Raw genomic sequence first — 27,100 nt, 5'->3', positions numbered from 1 at the left:
AGTGCCCAGGGGCTAGGAAATCCAGCTCTTCCCATACTGCTTTCTTCCCTGCCCATCCCGATGGCCTTGCCAGAGCATTTGGTGAGTTAATCATGACCTTTTCAGCCCCAAATCCCACTTCTCTGCTGTGTCACAGAACTCTACCCCAAGCCCTGAAGAGGGGAGGTGTTACCTCACTCGTGTTTTCCCAAAGGTGCTACTTCCCGCACAGCCAGCTTGTTTTTCCAGGAGCATGGGACCTGCACAAGTGGAGCTGCCGCCTCTCCTGCACATCGTGCTTGCTCTGAGCACAAGCCAGAGGGGCAGCTGCTCCCATGGATCGAGGGCCTGACTCTCTTGGCTGTGCTGAGTTTGTGCAAATCAACCTTCAGCAACTCACTCAACCTTTTGTTCTTTTCCCTCCCTTCCCATACTTCATACTGGTGTAATTTTGTAAGCTGCTTGGGCTAGGTATCGTTCTCACTATTCTGTGTCTGGTTTCTAGCACAGACGTCAGCGGGGGTTGCCACATGCTGCTGCAATATAAATGACTAATGATGATGATAAAAGGTGTGGGAGTTGGTTGCCTGGAGTGTTATCCTATTTTGATAACTTTGTTTTAGAAACTAGCTTCTTCCTCAAATTATCTGTTATTTTATCTTATTAGGTCTAATATTTTAAAAGCGGCAAGGGATTTTTGGCTGCCTCCTTTTTTGAATGCTCATCCCAGGACTTTGAAAAAGGCTTTGAAATTTTCAGAGTTTGGATGGTATTGCTGTCATGGTGCCAGCAGACTTCAGCATGAGTTGCAGGTTATTGGCACCTTCAAGAGTCAGCTGCAACTGTGTCCTAAAAGAGGCATTCAATAGGGAAATGCTCTATTTTTAAATTTGGGCTGATATAGGTAATAATTACACACAAAACAGTATGTGAAAAGGACATTATCAAGGTTGCACAGCTCAGCACTTGAAGCTAAAAAATGCTGCAAGTAAAATTGTCTCTACACCATTAATTTGCCACCTTGCACAGGTGCATCAGTCACAGACTATTTTTGCTCAGGATCTGAGTCTCGCTTGGTGTGCATAATAGATGACACAGTTGGTGAGTTCAATACTTGATTTTCTTTCACTGTTCAATGCATAGCTCAGACTCTGCTCTGAAGGCAAAATTATTTCCCGCTAGGGCATTCCAGGTATTCCACCATGCAAACACTGACTTATTTCCATTTACAGAATCTTAATAGCAGTTCTGGGTGTATTGCCTAGTACAGCTGGCAACCTAAAGCAAAAAAGAGTAGGATTGCAAGTGTCCATAACTGTGGTGCCCAATGTAATTTTTGTAGAGTACCTGGCAGCACATACTGCAGGTCCCATTGGCTTCCTCTGCAATGGGCAGTAGTCACCACTTTCAGATGCTCAAGCCTCCAGGGCCAAGGCAGGCTCCCAGAAAATGAAGTACACAGAACAGGGGAGAAGCTTTGAAAAATGTGTGCCAATCCTCAGGGTACATCTCACTCATGCAGACTGCTGCTCTTCTTCTCAGGCTCTCCTTCCACCTTTTAAATTCTACCAAAAAAAAATTTAAATATCCTGCAAGCAAAAGTTTTTTTCTCTCCTCTTTTATGGCAAATGCACTGTGCTCTGACTGAAGCTGGAACATGGTGGACAGAAAAGTGCTTAGCTAATACCTACTGGATAATACATTAACAGAAAGAGGCTGAATTAATCCTAGATCACCTTTAGTTGTGATATATTTTGGTTGGTCTTTGCAAATTAATTACCAAAAAAAAAAAACCAACAAAACAAACAATTATTTTTGAAAAGCAAACTGAAAACCTTCTGCTATTCAAATTTTCATACTGACAACTGCCAATGTTATTTCTACCTATTAAATCACTGCAAAGATTCTTTGAGCTAAGAGAGTGAAAAACAGGAAACAGGGAAAAAAGGAAAAAAATACAATAGATGCAATTTATTGTATAAAACCTATCACTTAAAATTAAGCACATTTTCAGATTATCAAGACCTTCTTTAGCATTTATCAGGCCATCACAGCTATAATAAAATTGGGAATGCAGTCCTTGCTTCAAAAGTGAAGCTACTTAAGCATTTCACAGAAAAGATTGCCAGGTTTCTATATGGATAAAACAACAGGTTTCCAAGGATCATTCTTATAAAAGGCAAAACTTGGGTGAATATTTTCCCAGCAAATACTTGCCCTGAGACAAATGGCTGGCATACATCATTTCAGACCAAATAGTTACAATTTTAAAAAATTATAAAACAACCTGAACACAACTTTCCTAAATCAGAAAGTGTCTGTTGGATAGAATTATTTGCAGTGTCCCTTAATGTAGCTGTAATGAATTTTGGAATAAAGCTGGAAGTAAAAGTGGAGATTTTAAGCTTTCTAGATTGTTGCTGTACCCACAAAATAACAGCTCTTTCCTAGAGAAGCTCAAGTGTTATATTCCTCAAGCTTCTGATTGCTCTTCTGGTGCACGTTTTGTAAGGAGATGTCACTTCTGAGGTAGAGGTAGTTTGATCCATTACAGGCCAAATTATCTTCTGGCCTTGTCTGAGTTTAGTGATATTATAGAGAAAAAAAATAATACAAATTTGTGTCACACTTCTGTCTCTTAATATTTCTTAAATGTCTTCTGAAGCAGCTCTGTTTCCATTCCAACATGCAGCAGTGAGGGCAGATCTTCAAATTGCTTCTGACAGAGGTTATGTGCCTTCTGGCAAATAACGGAGGCCTGTCTTTCACTGAGTCTTGGGTATTGTATTTTTTCCTTTACAGGGCTTCAATGTATTTTTGCTCCTAAAAGAGAACCCTGAAGATGCCCTTGAAATCGAAAATGAGGTACTGAGATCTGAGATGATGGAAAGAGATACTTTAACACCTCATTCTTCCATGCAGCTATTTCGGCTAATGCTACTTTTATCTCGGCAAAAATGCAAATCTGAAGGCTTTTAACAGTTGGGGAGTTTTTATCCGAATATGCCAGCATCCCGGTGTGCGCGCTGTAGAGGGTTTTTGTTGTTCTGTTTTTCTTAAGCTCAGGAAAGATGAGCAAAGGAGTAAGAGAGAGAAGTCGGACTTCAAATCTTTGTTCTATCATGATTTCTGGGGTGTGGGAGGGAGAGATGTTAACTTTTTTCCCCCCTTTTTCTTTTTTTTCCTTCGAATGAAAGGTGTCCCTTCTACCAACCTTGGTATGTATAAATTATAAAATCTTTGGGGTAAGGACAATACATCTTCAGTGGGTGTAGCACACAGGCTCCACCTTAACACCAGAGGTCCAGAAGTGTTTTTTTCTCTGCTCCAAAACCCCCTAGTATAACTAGAAAAGGCAGAAAGAAAGGAAAGAAGGATAACCAAAAGCATGAAATGGCCTCTGTACAAGGAACAACTAGACAGAGCAGGATTTTTCAGTCTTGAAGAAAGATCACTACAGGGATATGGTAGGAGACTTACAGTATTCAAGGTGGCCTGCAGAATAAAAGCCAATTACTCACAGTTTCTCAAGTAGCATAATGAAGAATCAAGGAACAGGTTCAAATATGATGAGTAGATATTTTTTCAGATGTCCCTTGATAATCTTTTGAGCTCATTGCTGGAGGACACAGAACAGAAAAAAAAAAACAACACGAGTTCAAGCAACAGCTAGACAAATTTAGAGGAAACAAACCTGTGAAGGGACATTAAACCCAAAGATGCTTCCTCTTGGTGAGGAAGTCCTTGACCTGCAGATTTCTGGACTCTAGTTAGGTACAGTGGGGTAAGCATTACTATATGCTTGTGCTGTCCATCTTTGGCATCAGCTAATTGCAAGAGGACACCTGATCAACTGGGCTTTGGTCTGGCTCCATTTGGCCACTTTTATGCCCATTAACACCACAGTGTGTTTCACCTTTACTGGATATCTTATAAGGCAGTTCTGGGAAATCTCCACTGTGGCTAACTCTGTCTGTCCTTTCCTCACTGATGGGAAAGGAGCAGCAATGAGACACAAATACCTGTTCACGGCTGGTGTTTGGTTCTTCTGCTCCTTCCCCACTGCAGCTGCGGCTTAGGGGGTAGGAGCCCCTCGATCTCTGTAAGATGGGGCTCAGCAGACACTAGCTGAAGAGGGAGCCTAAGAGATCTGTTCCACATCATTGTGTCCACGATATGCAACTTTTATATTTCAGCACTAAGCGTTCATTGCAGCAGAGCAGTAAATTGTCTACAAATGGAGCACACACATTGCCAGTTATTTTTTTAGAACCAGTGCAGAGGGATTCATGCGAACAAAATAAACATAGACCATGACATTGTTCCTCTCTTCTTGCTGATAGAGGGTATCAGGAGTTAATCTTGGGAAGAGTGGGAGGGAGGAAATACTCCTTTGACTCAAAAGGTCTGAAAAGAAATACTGAGTATTTAAAAGGAGGAAAATAGCACGTGTGTGCTGCAGTACCAACCGAGAGTCAAATGTTTCTGCTTGAGAGCATTAGCACCAAGCAACCAGGCACAGTGCTGTGTATCAGGAAAATGGATTGTGAACACAAAATAGGCCAGTCTAAACCAACGAGAATTATACTGAAATTTCACCACCGTTTGGGCCCAGCCAGAAAATTAATAATTTCTGGATCTGTGAAATTTGGAGTTTGAATTGTAAATGCTTCCAGATGTGTTTTAAATGCATTTCTAATTTTGATTGATAACAATTAATTCTTTGTAGTGCATCTTGTATCAAAGGGGAGAGGGCTATGGGTGACTTACTGTCATTTCAGTCAGGTTTCTTTCTTTCACAAACTAGGACTCGTGAGGCCTTATGAATCCTGGTATGGGAGAACTTGCTGTAGGTGGAGCAGCCAAGGGATGTTTGTGAGTCTATGGACATCACTGTCTACACAGAGACAAGTAAAGGAGAGTCTGTAGTAATAGTCTGGTGTTTGAGCATCATTATTCTGCTACAGATCACAGCTTTCTTTCAGTTATAGGGATACTTGTATTCAAAAGATCAGGTCTTTTTATAATACAGCTTAGGTATCCTGAGCATTTCAGGGTTGTGCATGGTCCCAGAGACACAAATGAGGAGAAGGAAGGAAAAACCATAAAGCTAGCTGCAAGTCCTTTGCATCTGAGTTCTGAGCTGCCTGGGGGACAAAAACGACTGCCAGAACAAACTGGATCAGACCCATGGCGGGGAGCAGGATGAGCCCTGTAATGCATTACTTACTTGAATTCTGCATTCTCAGAATAGCCTCTTTGCTGCCGAGTGCCTGCCTTTATTCTAGAGGAAGTCTCGTATTGCTGAGACCTTTGGAAATATCCTGGCTGTAGTGCTATAAATAGCATGTATTTCCCACTGACTAAAACCTGCCAGCATAGCAGCAGCCTGACGTGGGTTTATTTTCTTGCTTGAGGACTACATAAGTGCTTGTGTCCTCTATCTGCTGAAATATCTCTTCGCTTTAGGCACTGGTTTCTCTGCTCACTGCTGGGGAGCGTTATTGAAGCTGGCTCCCGTTCCTGCTCTTTCTGATCTTTTTTCCCTAATGAAAGGCCTCTCCCTGGGCACCTTTCTTTGTCTCCACTCTCCCTTCTCTTATGGCAAGTCTTTGTTTTTCTCAGGTATTCTGATTTCTACCGTATATTAGTTTCTGTTCATTCCATTTCAAGTCATCTGCTATTCATACATACTGCACACCGCCTGTGCAAGCTTCTGTGTCTGAACAAGCTTTTAGTGACGCTTCTTGTGGCCCAGAGCTTCTTTTGGCCTTGTCCTGCATTTATATTTTGCCTTTAAATTTTTTGAAATCCAACTCTCAAAATAAATGCAAATGTGTGTCTCTGCACCCGCCAGTAATTCTCTGTGCAGGGTCTTGTGTTAGTGGAGTTTAGGAGAGGATTTATCCAGTCTAAATGGCACAAGGATCACGAGTGGATAAAAAGTAATCACATCAATGAGAATATGCCAGTGTAGTCCTTATAAAAAGGACAGGTAAGGAGTACAAATGTGTGTGCTAGCTTTGCCTTCCTCCCACAGGCCACTGGCAGCAGGGGGGTACCCACTTAACTGCCCTGCTCAGCATCTTCCTGGGGGTTGTTCGGGGCTTGAGCCGAGCACCCGGCTTTCCCTTGGAGAAAATTTCTACCTTGGAGAAAAATTAGTTTAAAAGAACTTGTTAGGAGGAAAGGAGCAAAACTCTGCTTGGCTGTGATGTTCAAGTGGGGTAAATCCTGGAGGAGTCTCTCCTCCCTGCTTGGTAATTCAAGCACTTTGTGCGATAAGGGAAGGTGTCGGCTCCAGCAGCATCTGAACTCACGCTCAGCTTTGTGTGATTTCTGTGCCCTCTTCAGTTTGCTAATCAAAACAAGTTTCTTATCCCCAGAGGGTGGAACTATCCTCAGAAAATTAAAGCTCTCTTATCTCTTAATGTGTCATCACAACTAATAGCCTGGGGACTGTAAACAAGTTTAAATATCAAAACAATTTGACTGGTGATTGTCTGTGATTATGGATTAAGAATACAAAATTTGTGCTCACTGATATTCAAGCTAGATTGAACAAAAGGCGCCAGATCCTCAGCTGGTGTAAACAGAGATAGCTCAGCTGAACTCAGGGGAGGGAGCTGCTTTGTACCAGCCAAGCTTCTGACCCTGGGAGCTTTTCAGAAGTTTTCATTCTTGTTTTTCAATGTACCAGATAATACATGACAGCACGGGCTGATCAGGAGCGCTGAGGGGCCCCAGCAGAGCCTGGACCGTCCTCCCCTCCTCTGAAATCCCAGGAGCTCTGCTTCTGCAGTCTGGGCCCTCCACTTGCAGCCTCTTTGGGGAGCTCATAAATAATGACTTAGAAGAGCAATTATTTAAGATTACAAAACTTTCTCAAGAGCAAGTCAAGGTGCCAGCATACTCAAAAGGTGACAGATATATCAGGGCAGGTACTTTGTGAGGGATGTGCTTTGTATCTTCAATGTGACAAACACAGTGCAGTACATTCACAAACGTGCACTTGCTGCTGCCTTTGCCAAAGCCCTGTCACTAAACCATCATCTTTAGCTCAGTCACTGCTCATGCTGAAAGTGAAGAGACGAGTAAGGATTACCTCCTTTTGCTAGAAATGCTTCGCCTAGTTCACTGGACTGTTTGCAATGACAGTGATGTGCAACAGGTCCCACAGATCTGAGGAAATAGTAGAGGTTGTATTTTATAGCACTGTTGGATTGGATGATGAATCTTACAAAATCAAGTAGGAAACACATTAATTTTGATGTGGTAGGAAAGTGCTTTCCTGATGAAATAGTAATTAAATAAGGACAGTTATTAAAGAACTGGTAAATATAGTGCTCTTTATCCCTCTTATCTCAGCAGTTCTAGCAGCAGTTCTAGACAAGGAGAAGGAGTGTTTCTGACAAGCATGAAGTCCCACCAGAAAAATATAAAGGGAGTAATGTGTCATAAGAATCTTAACAATATGAAACAATGTCAAATAAATGAAATCAATTTTCAGAAGATAATAATAAAGGCTGAAAAAAGGTACCCAGAAAGCCAGAAGACTTTTCTATTTTCTTAATTGGGGTAATTATACTAAAACTGACAGCAAATATTTTGCCAGTAGCAAAAAACACCCACAAACCCCAGCAAGCAAAAATAGTGCCCTGAGCATGAGATCTGTGAAGGTTAAAGGCTTGAGTCTGTTATTGGGAGATTGGTCCTTTTCTCCCAAGGTCAGTCCTTAAATGTGGAGAAGTAATTTTGGTTCCGGTCTCACAGTTCAAAGTAAATGCTTACTTTGATTTCAACAGTGCTATCTTTGGCAAGGTACTAATATAATTGTTTTTGGTCCCAGTCTTGTCCTGTTTGAATGTTAAACACGCCCATTGTGCTCTCTTTCTCTCATAGTTTAGGTGATGTATAAAACAGCAAGCAGTGTGGACTGTGCCGGTGTCCATGCTGTAAGTGTGGAGGGGGTTTTACTTCAGACCAGCTTTTGTCTGGACCCCTGCTCCCATGGACCAAAATTTCTTTTATTGTTTTTATAGCACATGAACTGCTCCTGGAGCACATCTTTGGGTATAGTTTTGTCCAAAAAGGGTGTGGTTCATACAGTCCCAGGCTGCATCACAGCGCGAGCCAAATACAGCAAATAGGCATGACTGGAGCAACAGAGGCGACCTCCAAAACATCACACTGTGCATCAGCTCATGTATAAACTCGCAATTGCTGTTACCTCCTTGTTGTTCCTTCCTCTTCATCATGACTGCCCCAGTCACCAGCCTCTCCACGCTTATTTCACCACACCACACTGGGGACCTTCCCCCTTAGTTAAGGCCCCTTAGTGGGACAGGAATAATCTGGCAGTGTGAGTTGTGTTGGCAGTGTTTGGATTTGAAACCACTCAGTATCTCCTTGCTAATAATTAGAATTTGCAAAGAGGAGAAAAGTGATTGTACAACCTCAGATCAGAGATTGTGCAGCCCAGGGACCCCCTCACTCACAGTAACCAGTAATGGGTGCCTGGGAAAAACTTTAATGACAAGGCAAGGATGTGGTGGTACTTCCCCAGCATACTTTCTTAGCTTCCAAAACTTTCACAACTCAAGGATTTCCTAAGCCAGAGGCTTTGTCTTTATATCTAATATCCTTTTATATATTTTTTTATTTTGTGAATTATTTCGTTACTTTTTAGATTTGTGTTCAATTTAGGGTCTTCAGTGTCCTGCAGGAAGGAGTTTGACACTTTGACTTCATGATGCAGAGTTTGGATTTATTCAGAAAAGACTGGTGATATTAATAAGAGGGGTTCAGATGCCCCCATGCTGCCTCTGCTCACATTAATTCTAGAAACAGGATTGTTTAGCACATGTGATGTAGAGTCACCGTGCTCAAGTTAAGAGTGCCAGTGGATGTGTGAATCAACCCCAGCTGGGGCTCTGCGCTGCTCTGTGGGGGATTAGGCTGATGTGAATGGAAAACTCTTCCCAAACCATGGGATGTAGAGAGACCCACTGTACCTTCTCTGGCATTTTCCAGAGCCAGAAGGGCTTGGCCCACAAGATGGTTGGGTATGACCATGTTTCTGTGGCAGCCAGAGCAGCTGAATCAAGAGCACTCGGCTCTTGTGGGAATCAGCCAGCAGGGACTTCACTCTCCCCTCTAATCCTTGTGTTCCAGGGCCTGGGATTTTATCAGATCATATTTGTGATCCCACTTGATTTTTCAAATAAACAGTGAAATGCAAACATTTGGCTAGAGGGAAAAACTCCCAGTTACTGAAGAGGAAAAGAACACAATATCCAAATGAGTCATGGCTTTGTGGGTGAAGTAATGACTGCATGTTGTAGCTTGGGATGTGGGTTTGTGGTCCGATACCACATAGAGTAGATGTGCTTGGGCTGTGAGGTTAATGTAAATAGCTTTGGTAGGAATTCTCCTGTGACGTACTAGAGCCAATTTGCTTGTTAAGATATCGCTGACTGTATTGTGGCAATTAATGAGGTAGGGAGGGCACCTGCCAGATGGAAAGTTGAACTAAGGCCTCTGGACACCAGCCAGTGGCAAAGCCCTTCTGCTGTTAAAAGAGGTAGGTCCTGCAGGAGGAGTTGCAGGTGGCTGTGACTGGAGGAACAGTGGGGACCAAGGAGCTTCTGGGGGCTGGAAGAGAACCTGGAGGGGGGGCAGTACCTGGTGCCTCTGCAGCCTTGTTTTCCTGGAGCAGGTTACCCAAGACATACTGGATGAGCATGCCCTGATGTCTGATGCAGTATCTGTCTGCCTGGTGTCCTCTGGGATGTGTGTCTGCTGTGGGTGCCCTCAGGTTACTGACTGCCCCGTTCTTTTCTCTGATGAATCACTAAGGCAAAACATGTAAATGCTAATGTGAGTGTACGTATAAAGGCTGGTGGCACCTCTGCAGACCCCCACTTCTGCCTCGCCACTAATTGCTTGTACGTCATGGGATTCAACCACGACACCCGTTCTAGGCAGTTGCCAGCAGTTGCTCACTGTCCCATATATGAACAACTTGCAGATGTAACAAAACACAGCTTGTTTTGTCTGGGTTCTCTGTTTTTCCTCTTAGTCTCTCCATCACAGGATTTCCTCATCTGTTCCACTCCTTCCATCCTTCTGGTACCCTGGCTGCTGTGCAGTGGCTGCGCAGCCCAGGAGCTGCAGGTCAGGGCTCCCCTCTGGTGATATCTGCTGGGGGGACATGTGCCCATGCAGGTGGTGGCCTTTTCTCGGGGAGCCCTCGGCACCCTGAACACCCACGCTGCATGGGACCTAGTGGTTTTGCTTTGTGGGTTAGCGGAGGGAAGAATGAGGGAAGCAACTGTGTCCTGCTTCTCCTCCAACCAAAGACCTCCTATAGGCGGGAGCGGTTGGGGGACATTTTTTGCTGCATCCTACCACTGCTTCCTGCAGCAGAAACATCATGAGATATGGTTTACAGACTGGGAGTCAACAGCAGGGCATCGCCCGAACCCAGCTGTTGGCAGATCAGTTGGCTTTGGGAAACCAGCCAACCTTTTTCAGTTTTCTGGGGCGCTCTGGTTTGCTTGTGAGATTTGAATTTGCAGCATTAGATAAGCACAGATAAATAGAACTTATCCATTTCTAATTCAAACAATCAAATGTTTACCCAGGTCTCGGCGCCTGGCTGGAAGACCAGGGGAGCTCCTCTGTGGCTCCAGCAGTGCTGGGAGTCAGAGCTGGTCCCACATTTGAAGGCTCTCAGGTTTTTTTAAGCAGTTCAGGGCCTGGGGCTGCTGCTTGGGAAATGGCTGTACCCTCCCTGCAGGCAGATCGATACATTTCAGCTCACTGCACTGCAAGTAACTTTTCATCGTACATTGAGAATGAGGAAAATAAAAGCCAAGATGGATGTTATTTTTGTTTTGCTTTTATTTTGAATTATTTATTGGGAAGTCACTGCTGTCTTCTTTCTCATCAGGAGACAAAATGACTTTGTCTTTGGCGGGTTTTCCTGTTAAAAAGAAACAAGCTCTTACAAGTTTTATTTCCCTCCACTTGCTTTTTAGTACGGAAGTGTAAATCTAGGGTCTCTGCAGCTTGACAAAATGGTCGGCTGCAGTCCTAACGCAGGCGAAGTCCCCACTGATGCCGGTGGCGTCGCACCTCGTTAGTACATGTTTAACTAGTTCTATAACAACATTTCAGATGAGTTACATGTGTTATGAATGATTTCTGGCACATAAGCAGAGAGTGTCACCGAGGGTTATAAGTAATCTACAGGCTAACTGAACTGTGATTTTAATTAAGCATTTACTAAATCGCTGGTAAAAAATATTAATCCTTTTAAAGTGAACTCTTCATATAAAGTGTTATAGGGCAAAAATTTAGCAATTGGCTCCACTGTTAATATGATCTTGAAAACTCAAACTAACAATCCCTTCTAATGTTTTTCTTTCTAAATATAGGTTATCCTGAAGGGGAGGATAAAGAAACTGGCCACCAAGATGGTAATCACTAGTGGAAATGAAGAAGATAAAGGCAGTCAAGAAAAGGAAAGCAAAGAAGAAACCATCTTGGCAATGCTTGGAATTATTGGGACAATTCTGAACCTCATTGTGATCATTTTTGTGTATGTTTACACAACGTTGTAAATTAGAAGGCATGCAAATAGCCCAGATAAAAGGGCCATTAAGATTGACAACAAACATTGCTGACTATTGACAAGTTGTTTAATCAGAATTGACTCTGTATTATATTAACACATCATAAAAGCACTGCCTGCAGGCAGCGAAGGCTGAAGCACAATTAATTTAACAAGACTTTTTCACACAGTAACAAGCTTAACTCTTCTGTCCTGCCCTCTTCCTTTCAGTTTGGTTTTCGGTTGGGGGGGGGAAATTACTGCAATTATGTAAGTTGTAGCTTTGAAGAAATCCACCAGGGATATGTTGTTTTAACATAATTTAAAAAAAAAAAAAAAAAAAAAAAAAGGAAACTGTACACTATATACAATTAGAAATGTATACTGTATACCCACAAAGATTGAACTCAAAAATAGCTTCATAGCACAGATCACGTGTCCGTTAGGTCAAATGATTTTTTTTCTTTTGGTTTTTGCTTTTACTTACATTGAATCTGACAAGCTTTTTATTTAGAATGAACATATGGTGCAATCATGAAAAAAACAATTCCATTGAGCAAGGTCTGCCTAAACCTGATAAAATGTTGGGAGAAATATATTACATGGTTATTTTTCCTTTCTCAATTGCTTAACATTTGTGTCTGTTCATACCAATGTTTATAAATATATATTTTTAATAAATGTGCTATATTTTTAGCATGAACCAAATATTTGGAGACACTTGTATTCATGCAGCTAAATTTTGTTTGATGAAGTGCCCTTTTTGACAATGGATGTTATTTTTCTCAGCAATTATACAGCAGTCTTGTTTGCAGCCCTCTCAATGTGGTCTGAAACAAGCTCACATCATGCTCATATGCATGACTTGAAGTTGGAATGTCAGCTGAAAAGCATTGCTGCTTAATATGGGAAATAGCAAAACATTGTAAGGTGACCTTTGGAGACTGGTTGCAGAAAGAAGGTCCTATTTATAGTTAAAAAAAAAAAAAAAGGAATATTGAGGCATCTCACAAAATATTACAAAATTCACAAAATTTATGGCTTTCAGAATCTGGTCACACTCTCTAAGTACTTTAATTGAGAGAAGCAAGCAGAGGTTTAAGAAACCTCTTTGAAAAGAAAAATTTAGAGAGCTTGTAGCGAGGGGCTTTAGTGAAATCCAGACTGTAAATACAGAGTATATTTTAAATGTGAGCATCATTAACCCTTTATGCTTCTCTGCCATACTTTAACTGAGGTTGGTGCAGTGAAATTCTCTGACTTGTGTTTTTGTCAGGAATGTACGATGATGATGGTCAAAATTTTTATTCAGAGTTCAGTACCTATAAATATGTGAAGCATTAAAAATATGAGACCTTAATTATGCCTCAGGCTGCCTGAGTACGTTATCCATTAACTCTGACATAGCCTCTCAAAAAATAGGTCAATTAATTGTTTACTGACTTGTGGTTTGGATTGTGTCCTCAGATGCACGAGTGGGATTGCTATTGAAGTCAGCTAGAGCTGTAAAAAGTTTGATCGTAGAGTCTCGTTGATTTTAGTGGTCATCCCTGTCACTCTGGAATCAGTAATGATCTTTTCACCTATTTCTGGGGGCTACGAGTGATCTCAGAAATACAGAATTTCATTGCAGGATATAAAAGCAAGCCTGGGGAAAAAAAAAAAAGGTGTTTAGTCTCTTGCGGTACCTCACATTCAATAACAAAACCATTAATAGAAGAGAGGTCAGTAAATAAATTGAAATGAAATCCAATATGAAGACTGAAGGAAAAAAGAGCAAAAATAATCTCATGTTAATGAAAACATGACAAGGAGAGAGAAGTGAGAAAATGTGCAGAGATTTGGACAGAGAACAGCACAGAAAGAGGGTGCCAAGCAGGCCGGGGTGGTTGAGGAAACATTTGTGTTTGGACAGTGCTGGCAGAGCTGCACATCTTGGGGAGAGTGAGAAGCATCAGTAGCACAGTTCAGTGGAGCTGATTGAGGCTGATGTCGCTTTTTTATCTGTATTTATGTATCGGTAATTCTAAGGAATTAGCAAGCTCTGCTTTTTTGATCATTCTGAATGAAAAAAAAAATGGCTAAAATATATTTGCCTCCATCCTGCAGTTTTTCTTTGGGTGAAGCTACTGCTGATTGCAGCATGTGGCAATGGCATTGGTGCTCATGTCCCAGAGCACTCCTGTGCATACCCCAGCCTGCCCCTCATGCTGGCAGGATCCTCTGTGCAGATATTTTTCTTGAAACTCTCCTCCTCCTTCTCCAGCAAACACCAAAACAATCTGTCTGAGGCTTGTACCCATCTTCTAGAGGGGAAGCCTGGAAAAGGGTATTTTCTGAGTCAAGAGATGAGCTCTGATGCCTGGTATTTCTTTGCATCTCTCTACACCAAAGGATACCTATCATCTTCTTACAGGCATGAAGATTCTTAATGAATGGATTTTTATTAATATTACAAAGTAAAGCTCTGCATTGTAAAATGACATATAACAACCTCACCCCCCTAAAGTAAAGTACCAACTTTTGCTCCTGATCGCAGTTGCACTCCTTCAGATATGGGCCAGTATCTTCACCAGGACAGGCACTGAAAGTAGCCCAAACGTGCTTAAGATGCACTGGTGGATCAAAAAGCCTAAGAGCTTTGCGTATACTCTTCCTTTCCCAACAGAAGACCCATTGGGGAAGAGTTTCCAGCCATGGTGTGCTGTTAGCCTTAGGGTAGGCAGTGTGTGTCCAGGTGCCTGCTGCACCGTCAGCAGCCGTGTGCTGTACACACTACCATGGGGCTTCTGTTGCACCCTGAAATAGGAAGAGTGGCTTATCCCATTCCCAAAAAGTTTTAACACTTATATTTTAATTTTACAGGTTTCTGTTCACAGATAGTCCTAGAAATATCATGGGGCTAGTACTTCTTAAGTAGATTCATTAAATATTAATTTAAATAAAAATGAAGGGTTTCCTTTGAGAGCAATTTCTTTACCTTTTATTTGGTATTCATGAAAAGTGATATGGGAAAAGTATGTTTTCAAGAATGGCTGTGGAAGGCTAATGTTTTATACAAGGATCTGAAAGTATGACTACCCAGGCAGCTGCACACAGGCCTGCTTTCGGCTGACTACCAGCTGGAGACAAATTACCCTCATGCTTTTTTATGTGAGCAGTTTTCAGCATGCACATGTAAGAAATATTCAACTAGGTAACATATATATCATGGATACATTATATTCAGTAACTGTGCTATAAATAGTTGAGCAAAACTTCTCATTACAGGTGCTGAATGGTAAATCTGTTTTGGCAAGGAAAAAGCTGATAGTCTCATTTTTGGCTTGACTTGTAGGTAATGCAAATAGTTTCCAAAGTAAATTTTTAAAAATAAAATATTACTCCATTAGTGACAGGAACTTTAATGTTTGCATTTGAGTAGGAGAAAATTAATACCCAATATCTTAATAAGATATGAAACCAAAACCTTTTGCTTCTGTAAACTAAGGCTATCATTGCATTTTAAAATTATCCTATGGAGCTTGATGGTTTATGTTATGGGAATGAAAAATATTTTCCTTAGGTGACAGGAAGGTGACACACTCCCTGCTAGTGTCTGGTGTGTTGTTGGCACAGCACCATGAGTACAGAAGACTTTCAAGAAGGAAGAAGATAAAACTATTTAAAGGACATTATTCTCACAACAAAGTGTGGAGAAAGAAGAAGAATAGGCTACTGTTCTCATCCTATAACTGACACTGAAAATTCGTCATCGCAGGAATCATCTCTTCGTATAGGAATATACCTGCTCATGTGCTGGCTGACAAGGCAGTCCGTCTTGTTATGTACCTTTTGCTCCTTCTGCTTGCACTTCTGCAGCAGTGTGTGGTTCATCACACCTTAGGACACTCTTTACATGTACCCAGCCTGGGACCCTCTGGAAGCTGCTGTTTTGGTTTGTTGGGTTGTAAAGGTCTGTTATGGGCAGAGTTTTATTATTTTAAGGACAGCCAGTAATCATCTTCACTTTGTTGTCTGATAATCTAGGGGATACTTTGCTGGTTGAATTACCCAACCCACACCTACCCTGGCCCACAGGTAAAATTTTGATTCAGTAGACATATGAAAAAAGCTTCAGTCACATTGCGATAAAACTTTAGTATGAAGCATTGGTGAAGTCCAAGTGTCTTCTACTTCCATTTAATCTATATCCTGGAACTCACGCCAAATGCCCCAAGGTCTCATCGATGTCAGGAGGTCTCATAGTTTCAGAGTGAGAATTGACATTTCAGAGTGCATTGTGGGATAAGCAGAGAACTTGGCCCAGAAAGGGGAATGGGGATGTACAGTAACTGAACTAAAACTCCAGGGAGGTAGCTCTGAAGAATTTTCTAATTAAATAGTTTGAGGTTTGGCTGGAGTACTTTGTTTCTGGCTAGCCAGTATTTTACAGAAAAAATATTATTGTTCCTTGGAAAGTTTCTGGAAGAAATATGTCTAATTGAAAGAAAGAAGCTCATTGAAAATGTTTCAGCAGCAATTTCCAGCAGCAACCTTCCAAAGAAAACACCGACCAGGCCTCCGAGTGACTCTGGCTTTCTTCCCAAGAGAACTTTTGGCAGCCCAGGGGCACACTGCACATATATGTAAGCACCACAGTTTGTCTTCTTTGGAGCAGAATGCACAGATATATAAAGAGTTACAAAAGTAAGGAATAGCACCTTATGCAGTCAACAGAAAAAAATGCTGTTCACCTTCATTTCCATCAGATACCCTGCAGCCACCCTGCAGAACCTGCACTGCTTCCATGCCTGGCTGTGCATTTTGGAGGTTCTTCCCAAAGGGTCTTATAAACTCAGTGCAGCTTTCCTTCCCCACCAATGATCCAAGAGAAACAAAACCTGTTCAGTGTGGAAACTTCCATGCCGGGCTGAAATCCCACATACATCCATATGCACTTATCTACATATGAACCATCTGGTATCTAATAAGACTCTCCTTAAGTTCTAGGTTTGCTTATTTGCATTTCACCTGGGGACTTACATGGTGAGAGGCAATTTGTAGGTTTGAAGGCATCCAACCATTTCCAGTGATGCAACTTTACGTAATGTAGCTGTTACCTAGAATGATGCCTGTTCATCCTGAAATATGCCTGCGCAGTGCCATGGGCATGGCACGCGGTCCTCTGTGTGTAGCCTCTCATTGACAGAGTGTCCATGGCTGCAAGGGGGTTGGGTTTGGGCTGTAACTGGCCACCACAGCTGGGTTTTGTACCAAAGCCTGGATCCCAGGTTGAGCTCTGTAGGGTGAAAGGACATCCTGTCTTGTTCATAGAAGGTACTTAGCTACATTCACAGCACTGGGATCCCTTCTTCTGCAACCAGTACAAATTCAGTTTAAGATGATCCATGCACCACTCCTGACCCTCTTGGCAGTGGCAGAGCTTCGTTCCGCATGGGTGAGGAAAACAGCTTTGGGCTTCCAGTGTCTCCTAAAATAGTGAGCAAAGTCCCTCCTGCAAGGGGTAGCAGCAGGAGCATCCATTTCTTGCTAACAACAACCAAGTCACTAGCCTGGAGTGCTGATGGAAACACTTTTCCCTCCCATCATCCTACATAACCTGAGAAATGCAAGTTCATTGCCTGGTCTTTAGGTTCTCCACAGGCTTAGTCACAAGTTAGTCCTTAGCAGACTTATTTTATGATGCTGAGACTTGGTTATATGCAAATACCTCTGGAGCCAGGTCTTCAGAAATAGATTAAAGGTCCTGATAGCTTAATCTGGCCTTGATACCATGAAGGTCTCACCGTAACAAGAGCCTCAGTCATTGTCAGTCTCTGGCAGCAAAGTGTTAATGGACTAGCATGAGCAAGGGGCACCAGATGGGAGACATCATGAGCCAGAGTTTGCACAGAGGAGGCTGGCTGAGTTCCACAGTACTTAGTTACCTTCTTGAGCAATGGTATTATGGTGGATTGATATTGGTGGTGGGTAAATGTAATAAAATGTTTGTGTAGCAGGGGGGTGATTTCTCACCTTTAGTTCTTGCAAACTTAATGGGAAAGGCTTTATAAATAATTCTGGTTTTGTCAATTTAAGATATGGATTAAAGCTTACTATATATGTTTTCAAATTTTAATGTGCTGCCTTTTTGATTGCCTTACCAATCAATTCAATTTTAGTCTTGCAGATACTGTTCGTGTTTCTGTAATAATGACAGCTAATGCAAAAATGTTGGTGTTGGATGCATAAGAATGAAGCTGACATTGTCAGTGTTTTATTAATTTGTTATTCTGGGCAAGAAAAGATAGTCAGTGGTTTTCTTTGCATCCAGTGCACATTTTTAGCACTTTTTATAATAATTTGATATCATTATTTCTGGAGCCTAAAAGATTCTGTGGGACAAATAGTCATCATTTAGAGCTGTGCATTTTCAAACAAATGCCAGCAAACAGAGAGGCATATAAAAAGTTTGCATTAGCTAAAAGAAAATAATGGCAGACATATACACTTTTAGCAATTCAAACTCAAAAGTGAGACCACACAACGTGTCATTCTTACACCCGTCATTCTTACACCCCTACTGACATTGCATAACACACACCACTCACTCCGCTAAGACTATACATGTACATAACTCAGACTAAGGGACTAAGTTCCTTTACCATTAATATGCATATTTACAGTTTTGTGGCATTACCTGACAATTAGCTGACAATTCATCTATAGTAACAATGCAACTAATCAGAAAGGAGGAAAAAATGAAATTTCGTGTACAATGAGCTATTTCTCTTTGCCTCATTGACCTTATTTTTATCTGATCTGTTTGAGACTGTATGATTGATGAGAATGATGATAAAGCCTGCCTAATATAACCAATGAAAGAATCAAGACAGTGGAGGAATATTCAGTCTACATCTTCCATCAGAAACTAGACATCTCCTTAAACTGCTTTGAAAAAAATCTCAGTGCTGAATATTTTACATTTTCCTTTATATGATTCACCATCAGCCAACACACAAACTCATTAGTGGCTTTATCATATTGCTATTTGATTGTATAATAATATTTGTGTACAGTTTCATTGAGCTGTGCAAACACTAACAAATGGATTTTGCATCCTTTGTTGCTTTTTAAGTTTTAAAAGGCTCTTTCTACTACATACTGATTTCTGGTTTTAAAGATCAACAAGATAAATACAACTGTATCCTTAGAGCAACATACAATTACGCAAACCTCACTACAAGTTTAGGTAGAAAGTATACGGCCCTTTACACAAAACGTGGGGTCTAACTTCTTGACCCTGTTCATATGGCCAGCCCCAGGTGACCCCGATACTGTGCTGAGTATGGCAGTCCTAAAAGACTAGGTTATTTTGATTTTAGAAAAAAGAGTTCATCTGTCAAACTCCTTGAAGCAGTGCATTGCACCGTCTCTGCAATTTACAGAGCGAGACAAAAAAATCTGATGACCGTAGGCAGTGCTCAGCTCCTGGCTGACCTTCCCCTGTGGGGCAGCAGCCCTCGGTGCACCCTGGCAGACCAAGTGCCCGGTGCCCTTTGTACTTGATGAGAGGCAATAATAGTCAGGCAATTAACTTTCTAAAATTTGAAATATCACCGCTACTAGTGTGCCTGGTTCCATTGGTGCAAAGACATAAAATAACACCAGGGCGATTAGCAAGGCAGTAGCCAAACACTAACATGACTCAACACAGAATCCTCACTGTTGTGTCTGGGTGTTGAAACACCCAAACCTGGGGCTTTCCTCCCCCTGCTGAGGCCTCTCATCATCAGAGATGCTGAGAAAATGCTTTTTCTACCCCACTGAGTATTTGTTGTTCTTTGAAATGGTTTTTGACCTGAGCTGAAGCAAAATTGTCAGCAGTTCAGAAATAGTCACAGACGGCATTTAGAAAAAATTGTTTGTTGCAATTTGGTTTTACAGGTTTTAAAGATGTTTTGTTTTGCCTGTTTTCCTTTTCTTAGTAGAAAATAAATTTCAGACTGAAAAGTTGTTTCAGATTAAAACCAGAACTCAGTTCCAAAAAGCTATAATACTTTGCCCACTTTTTTCCTGAATGAGCTTACATTGGCATCAAAGATATTCTGTGAAGAAAAAAAAAAAACCTCAACCTTTTTGTTGAATCATCACGTTCTCACTGAAAACTACCTGGATTACAATGTTCAGACCAACTCTCAGTCATCGGGAGTCCTTGTGTATGTGGTAGAAGGTATCAAATAAAGATTCCTAATGCTCTTTGATTTCTTCAGTTATGTTTTCCCATTTCTCCACTTACTTTCACAAAGATAGATGGTACCTCTCAGGGCCAGCAACAAATCCCACAACTCTTGTGCTTTAACCTCAGCTTCAGGGTTTCCTCCTTGAGGTGGCCGTCCCCTACGGATGGGGTCCAGACCAGAGCCTGTGCCCAGGCAGCCAGAGCCCCCAGCCGCATCTCCCCTGAGGCTGATCCACCCTGGGGATGCTGTCCTGCCGACAAACAAAACTGCTCAGCAAGAGGGCATGCCGGCTGCAAGAGGCTGAGATCGAGCTTGAAAAACTTGCTATGTGAATCAGCAAGTATTCAAGAGTATTCAGCAATGAATTTTTTTTTTGTTTGGTTTTTTTTGAGTTTTTTGTCACTTGTAAATCTTTCATAAATGGAGAGCACCCCTCACCGCACAGCTCTTGTGCATCAGATTGCTTCTCCCATGAGTTTGGGAGCACTAAAGGGAGGTGGAAAGCGAGGGGCTGTGAGCTGTCTGCTTGCTGTGTACAAGGCTGTAGCAGATCTTCAGAGGTACAAAATCCAGGCTGCGAGTGCACAGCTGCCTCCTCCCCGCACCTGGCTGTTGGCCACATTGTTCCTTGTGCTCTCGGGGGAGTGAGGGGAGTACACACATTTTTCCCATCCTAATCGAGTTACATGCTCAGCTGGCTTTGCTGTGATCAGAGCAACTACAGCAAAGGCCAGGGCATCAGGGGACCACGGCTGGGGTGTCTCTGGGCTTTGAAAGGCTTCTGTTCAGCATCAAAGGCCTGCTGCAGTCGGTGGCCACCTCATGCTTCCATGGAGCTGATCTATCACCCTCTGGTCCCCATTTCATGCTGCCCAGGTTATGATTGCAAAGGGAAAACTTGTCACATCTTTGTTTGTTACAGGATTTTTTTTTTTTAAATGCTACACTGAAGAAGCAAAAATAAACCAATGCCTAATATAAAACAGAAAAAGCAGCCAGTGATTTCTTAAGGTGCCCCTCAATGTCTCTCCTCAAAACACATCTTTTTAGAGAAGTGGCTCTCAGGAGCTTTGAAGGGCCCTTGGCAGCATCTGGTGTCATTCTCATTCCCAGCAGTCACCACTGCTCCAACTCAAGTGGGCTGAAAAGGCGTCTTCCTGAATAGGACCGTGCTGTCTCCTCTGAGGATGTTGTGTGATGCTGCAATCCCCCACTCTCGGTATTTTCCTGTATGTGTATTTTCCTATACATGGGATAGAATAGAACAGAACAGAACAGAATAGAGTAATAGAACAATTCAGTTGGAAGAGACCTACAACAATCATCTAGTCCAACTGCCTGACCAATTCAGGGCTGACCAAAAGCTAGAGCATGTTATTAAGGGCATTGCCCAAATGCTTCTTAAAGACTGACAGGCTTGGGGCATCAACCACCTCTCTAGGAAGCCCATTTCAGTGTGTGACCATCCTCTCTGTAAAGAAATGCTTCCTAACGTGGTCTGAACCTCCCCTGACACAGCTTTGAACCATTCCCAGCCATCCTATCACTGGATACCAGGGAGAAGAGATCAGCAACTTCCTCCCCACTTCCCCTCCTCAGGAAGCTGTACAGAGCAATGAAGTTGCCCCTCAGTCTCCTCTTCTCCAAACTAGACAAACTCTCCAAACTAGACAAACTCAGAGTCCTCAGCTACTCCTCACAGGTGCTGTCTCATTCCATGGTAGAGTTTGAAAAGGGATCACATTTCTGCATCCTTGTTGTCACATCTCCATGTGACAGTGTGGGTGGGAGGACCATGGGATGAAGACCTGGAGAATCCAGCTGAGACTTTCCTTCCCTAAAATTTGTTTCTGTTTGGTTTTGAGTTCTCAGATCATTTAGGGATAATTTGTAAGTCCAGCTCAGCTTTTGTCACTTATATGAGTCTTATTTGACTTGTGAGCACTTCCATGACATGGTATTGTAAGAATTACAATCATCCACAGTGCCTCTAGTGCTCACAAATTCTTCATGTGATTGCTGGAATACTCCCATCACTTCAGACACATAATGAAATATGAAAATAATAAGCAGAAGAGAAGAGGTTAGTCATTTAAATTTATTCAAACACTGTTGCTTCTACTGAAAACAAAGGGTCCTAACAAAATCAATGGCAAAAGTAGAGTTGCTTTAATGCCACAAAACCTGAAGAGGATCAAAATCCCATGTTATTAAAATACCACAATTATGCTTACTTTGAAAAAGAGGGCATCCAGCTAATAATTTTGTTTCTGAAACCTCTCTGCAGTTACCAAATGAGCTCAAAAAATTCATATATATATAGCTAAAGTTTGGAAAACAATGATCCTTGTGCTGTAATTCCACTCCCTGGGAACTAAAAAGAGAAATCAATAAGCATGCAGAGTGTTTCTCCATCAGTCCATGCTGTTTTTGCAGGAGGATGTATTGAAGTGTAGCTAACAGTAAAACAGAGTCTGTCTGGTACCTTCCAGTATCCTTTCAGATCAGTAAGTTTTTATTTATAGTCCTTGCCCCCTGTACAGAGGATGGATATTCTTCCTTCCAACCAGATGGTTTCTTCCTTCTGTGCAACTTTTTGTTCATCAAGTTCCTACATGATAATATTGTTATTATGTCATTTCTGAGAAGCAGTTTCAAGAAAATAAATTAAATAGTCCAGTTGTAAAAATAAAATATCTGTCGGTTTGTGTCAATCAATTCAAGCTGCACAGAACAAAATATATAGATCCCTGTAAGCAATAGGCACTTTTTAGAAACTCTGATTTCGAAAGAAGTGTCAGAAGCAGAAGGATGTACAGCACATATCCAAGAGTTCTTTGAAAACTACATTGGAAATATAACTTTATTATGTAAAAGTTAAATATATTCAATTCAGTGGCTTCCCTTTAGTAAGTTTTTTTCATTACATTTACTTATATGCAGGTTGGTGTTTCCCAGCTATCAGTACAGCCACTACTGAGATTACATGATAGGTGCTGAAGCTCCCAGGTCTGAATTCAGCAGAGCATTTATATACATATTTCTCTCCAAGAAAGTATGGGGTCCTGTTGGCTTTCAGGGCTGCCCATAAGCTTGAAAGTAAGTATGTACTTAAGTGCTTCACTGGAGCAGGGCAGCATCCTGCAGCCGCACTAAAGCATTCAGTCCCATTTGCTTTTCAGGAAAGTTATTACTGCTTGAAAGAAGTATTTCTCTCAAATAGAAGAAGGAAAAAAATGTCCCAGAGCACTCATTCATTTCCCTCTCAGTCCCTTTCCTCCTTTCTGCAACTCCCTTCTCCTGGTTTCCCGGCACATAACATCATCCCTGTCAATTCCTTATAAAACATCCCTGTTTAACACTCTTGCTTAACTTTACTAGCTTTATATGTCTCAGATTTAAATGGAAAACCTTTTGCCTGCCCACAGCCCTATTTTCTCCTTTGATCCCATTTCAAGCCCCACTGGCACCAGCTGTTGAGCATCATTGCTTCCCACAGCCAAAGCAGCTGTGGGGTGTTTTCTATTGCATACCTGGCATGTTTTGCCCTTTCTACCAGCCCCGCTCCTTCCCTTATTTAAAGCTTTCCAGAAATACATCCACATCATGCAGTCATAATACTGCTGCCTATCAGATCTTTTCTGGCTGAGAACAAAGAAAGGCTAGGGAGGGATGCTCGGTACCAGGACAGCTATAGAGAGGGCTCTTTGCAGGGTGGTATAAGCTACCAGGACTTCTCGGGTTGAAGCGCAACCATCAGAGCCGCTGGGTGAAATGCTATGAGCTGCAAAGGAAGAATAGCCATACACAGATCTGTGACTGCAATGATGCAATGAGTGCTACATTGCAAAGATTGTCTAAAATTCCTTGCTGACATGCTTTGGTCAATAGAGAAAAAGCTGAGGGGTGAGGGTGTCAATATCTCTTATAATGAGGCCTCTGAGGTTCTTGATAAAGCTGCTTAGAAAAAATAAATCACTTTGGGTTTTTTTCTGGTATAATCCCATTCTTCCTGTAGTGTTAGTCTTTATGTACAGAACTAGTGATGGTGATCAAGCTGATTTAATGCTTGCAAAGTCACAGCTAATCTAATCGAACACTTGCAGCAGTCTGTAAAGAAGCTGCTGCCCAATAAATCTGCCTGTTTGTGATTCTGTATGCTTTCTGTTTCAGGGGATTGGAATAGCTCGGGAAGACAGAGGGAGATCTAGTGAGACAGTCTTGAGATCTTACTGCTCCATCACAGTGGATGCGGCCACACTTGTGGTGAAGGGGATTTGTGATCAGGGTTAGTGCTGTTAATGAAGGCAGCATGGCTCTGTGAGCAAATATGGTCTCCTCAACGTGACTAAGAGCAGGCTTCAAAGAAACACTGAAAATAAGCAGGGAAGTATGAGTCATCTGTAGAATGTCAGTTTGCATGTGTCTTTATGCAGCATGTAATTATTTTTATACACATGTTTAATTAATTTTTCTTTGTATTTCATCTGGGACTACATTTGTTTGTCATTCTCCTTGCTGGGTATAGCGTCACGCTGTTACAATGTCAATGACTGTTTTGGCAGTGGGAAGCCTTTGAAGAACACTGCAGTGAATGCGGCTGCTCCGAAAAGTGGTCCGAGTTGGAGGTGATAGTCTGAAGGTTTTCTTTGATGAAAATGATACATCACATACCACAGCTCCGTCCAGCGCCTGTGTCCAAGGCCAAAGCTCCTGGCTGGGGTAGAGCCACATATGCTTCATCTTTGGGACCTGCTGTGCTGGTCCTGACCCTCTCCTGGCTGCGGAGAGACACCTACTGAAATGGGAACCTGCCCCCATAAACACCTCACCTGGAAAGGGCATCCCACAGAAGAGCTAACCTTTGGGGCAGAGCTGAGGTGCCGCTGAAACCTGTACACTGATGTAGCAAGGAGTGCTGGGTAAGCCAAGACATATAAAGCCAGCTTCTACGATGCACAAACACAGAGAAGCTGTCTCAGAGCAGCAGGGTTGGAAGTGTGGTGTAGGGTTTGCAGCTGGAGGTCACTGGAGGCAGCTGAGGAGGGGACAAGGGCAGTTTCCCTGTTCTTTCCTGTTCCGTCAACTCCACAGAGGTAAACCTGAGACAAATAACTATTAAACTGTTTGGGTTAGGAAGAAGGCAAAGTATTTTGTCCCAAGAGAAGAACAAGTTGATAGAATTTACCTTTGTCATCAGGAGAAAAGTTGTGTCTTAGACAGGGAATTTGATTTTTTTTTTGTTTTATCCCCCTTTACACATGAGAAGAGGGCTCTGACTCTACTGAAAAGATAAGTTGTTAAAGCTGTTCCCTGAAGATATGGTTTGCTCACGCAAGGTGAAAGCAGCCCATAGCTCTTCTGTGTAGTAGACCTGGGACATGAGGGAGAGAGGAAATCTTCCTGCAGTAAACCACAGCATTACCTCCAGCTATTCATATACTTATTGCTGTTGCATGTGAGCTTAACTCATCAAAATCTGTGTCTTTTCCTCATCTAAATAAACATGTGCTATTGGAGTCTCCTGTGGCTGCTGCCCTGTGAGCATGTGATGGGTGGCAAATGGGAGGGGGTCTGCTCTGCCCAGGTGGGGATACCACCAAAGCCAAGGGCACCTCTGGCCAAGCCTGTGGAACCCCTTATCTCACCTGCATAATATAGTTCAATCCAGTGGCATTAACCAAGCACAAATTCTGAAAAAAAAAAAAAACCAAAACAAACAAACAAAAAAACAACAGGCAAATCAGTGACACCAGATTTCTGTCAGATGTGCAAAAAGTTTTTTGAGAATGCCTCTACTCTCAGGAGTAAAACTGAAATAACCCAGTTCAGCACAGTGGAGTCTCAAGGAATGAAACTAGTTTAAGCAGAGGGAAACCCCCTGTCTGCCACTTGTTTCTGGCATTTTCCCAGAATGTTTTCTGAGCACAGGATGCTCACCACTGGCCACCTCCCGTTGTCCTCTCCATCTGCCATCTCATTTCCTTCACTGTTCTCAACTTTTGTTTGCTGGCTGGTATAACCTTTCATTTAAGAGAGTTGTGAACCTTTGCCTTCCTTTTGAGTTTTCTTGATTTTGATGTGTTTAACCTATGTACTTTTGAACACATACCTTTTTCTTTTATGGTTTCTTCTTTTGCAATATTTGGGAAAATAAGAAATTTTGATATTGTATCTTTCTTTACCCATGACACCATTATTTCCATTCTCTATGGCTATCTCGGCACATGGCTTTGACCCTTTGTGTGTAAAGTCCTTGCCAACATTTCGCTTCTTCTAGCTTTTTAAAAGCCATAAATAACAGTTGTGCATTCTTGCATATTTTCTAAGAGTGCAAATGCATTGGAAAAATTATTTTTTCCTGTCCTGTGATAGTGCAGGATAAGCATGGAACAATTCTGTCACTTTTTCAGTATCCTTGTACTTACAGCTAGGGAGTTCAGCCCTGGGTGCTGCATCACTGCTAACAGAGCTGTTTATACTCTTTTCATAGTTACTTCAGCTGGCCCATCTCCACCTATTTGTGAGATGAATGGTGTGCTTGGATGTCATCTCTTTGTATTTACAGTGTATCACAGGTAATGACTCCATCTTTCCTGGAAGAAGCCAGCAAGCCTCTGGCAAACCACGGTCTGCAGAAAGATCCTTACTCTCGCTCTATTTCAAAGTAAATCAGGAGTTTCATAACTGCAGGCCCCAGACAAGAAAAATTGGAAAAAGTGTTGAAATTGCCAAGGTATAAGACACACACACACAAAAATCTTCTTCTGCCTTTAACCACAAGATAAATGATCAAATTAGTATCAGGAAAGCTTCCTGACTTGTCATATGTATTAAGATGTTACTTATGCACCTGCACTTTTCTGCAGGTACCTCTTATCTTTTGAGAAAAAAAGATACATTTTCCATGTTTAACAGTCTGGTTCAGAGCTTCAGTTTCTGAAAGATGCTTGCACAATGTATCATGCACTGTAGACAATTCAATAGAGATTGGACACCCTTACAAAGATGAGCTTGACAGATCTGAATGACCACAAATGGGGAGGAGGGGGAAGTTAAGGTGTTGCATTTTGCATTTGACTCTATCTTCCATATTTTAACAAAATGAGCAGAAATTGTTCCACAGTTCCCAAAAAGGTACTTGGACCATAGAGGGAACCCACACTGTACAGCCAGCATATGTTTAATGAGGAAAGGTTGGTTTGGTCCTTAAGACTCAGCCTGGTTTTGATGGTTGTTCTTCTAATCCAGATTAATATATCAGTGGTTTCCCAGAGGT

At 41.9% G+C, this 27,100-nt stretch overlaps 1 long non-coding RNA gene across 1 annotated transcript in view; it reads left to right on the top strand.

The window, feature by feature from the left end:
* The window catches only part of LOC104463839, a 28,613-nt gene extending 16,309 nt beyond the window's left edge, over positions 1-12,304 (top strand). Inside the window, exon 2 of the long non-coding RNA XR_727572.1 lies at positions 11,421-12,304. This is a non-coding gene — a long non-coding RNA (uncharacterized LOC104463839). The remainder of the gene's footprint in view (positions 1-11,420) is intronic.
* The last annotated feature ends 14,796 nt before the right edge of the window (positions 12,305-27,100 follow it).

The sequence above is a fragment of the Pterocles gutturalis genome, unplaced genomic scaffold (genome assembly GCF_000699245.1).
Source record: "Pterocles gutturalis isolate BGI_N339 unplaced genomic scaffold, ASM69924v1 scaffold21278, whole genome shotgun sequence".
NCBI lineage: Eukaryota > Metazoa > Chordata > Aves > Pterocliformes > Pteroclidae > Pterocles > Pterocles gutturalis.
This window is presented reverse-complemented; position numbering and strand designations above follow the sequence as displayed.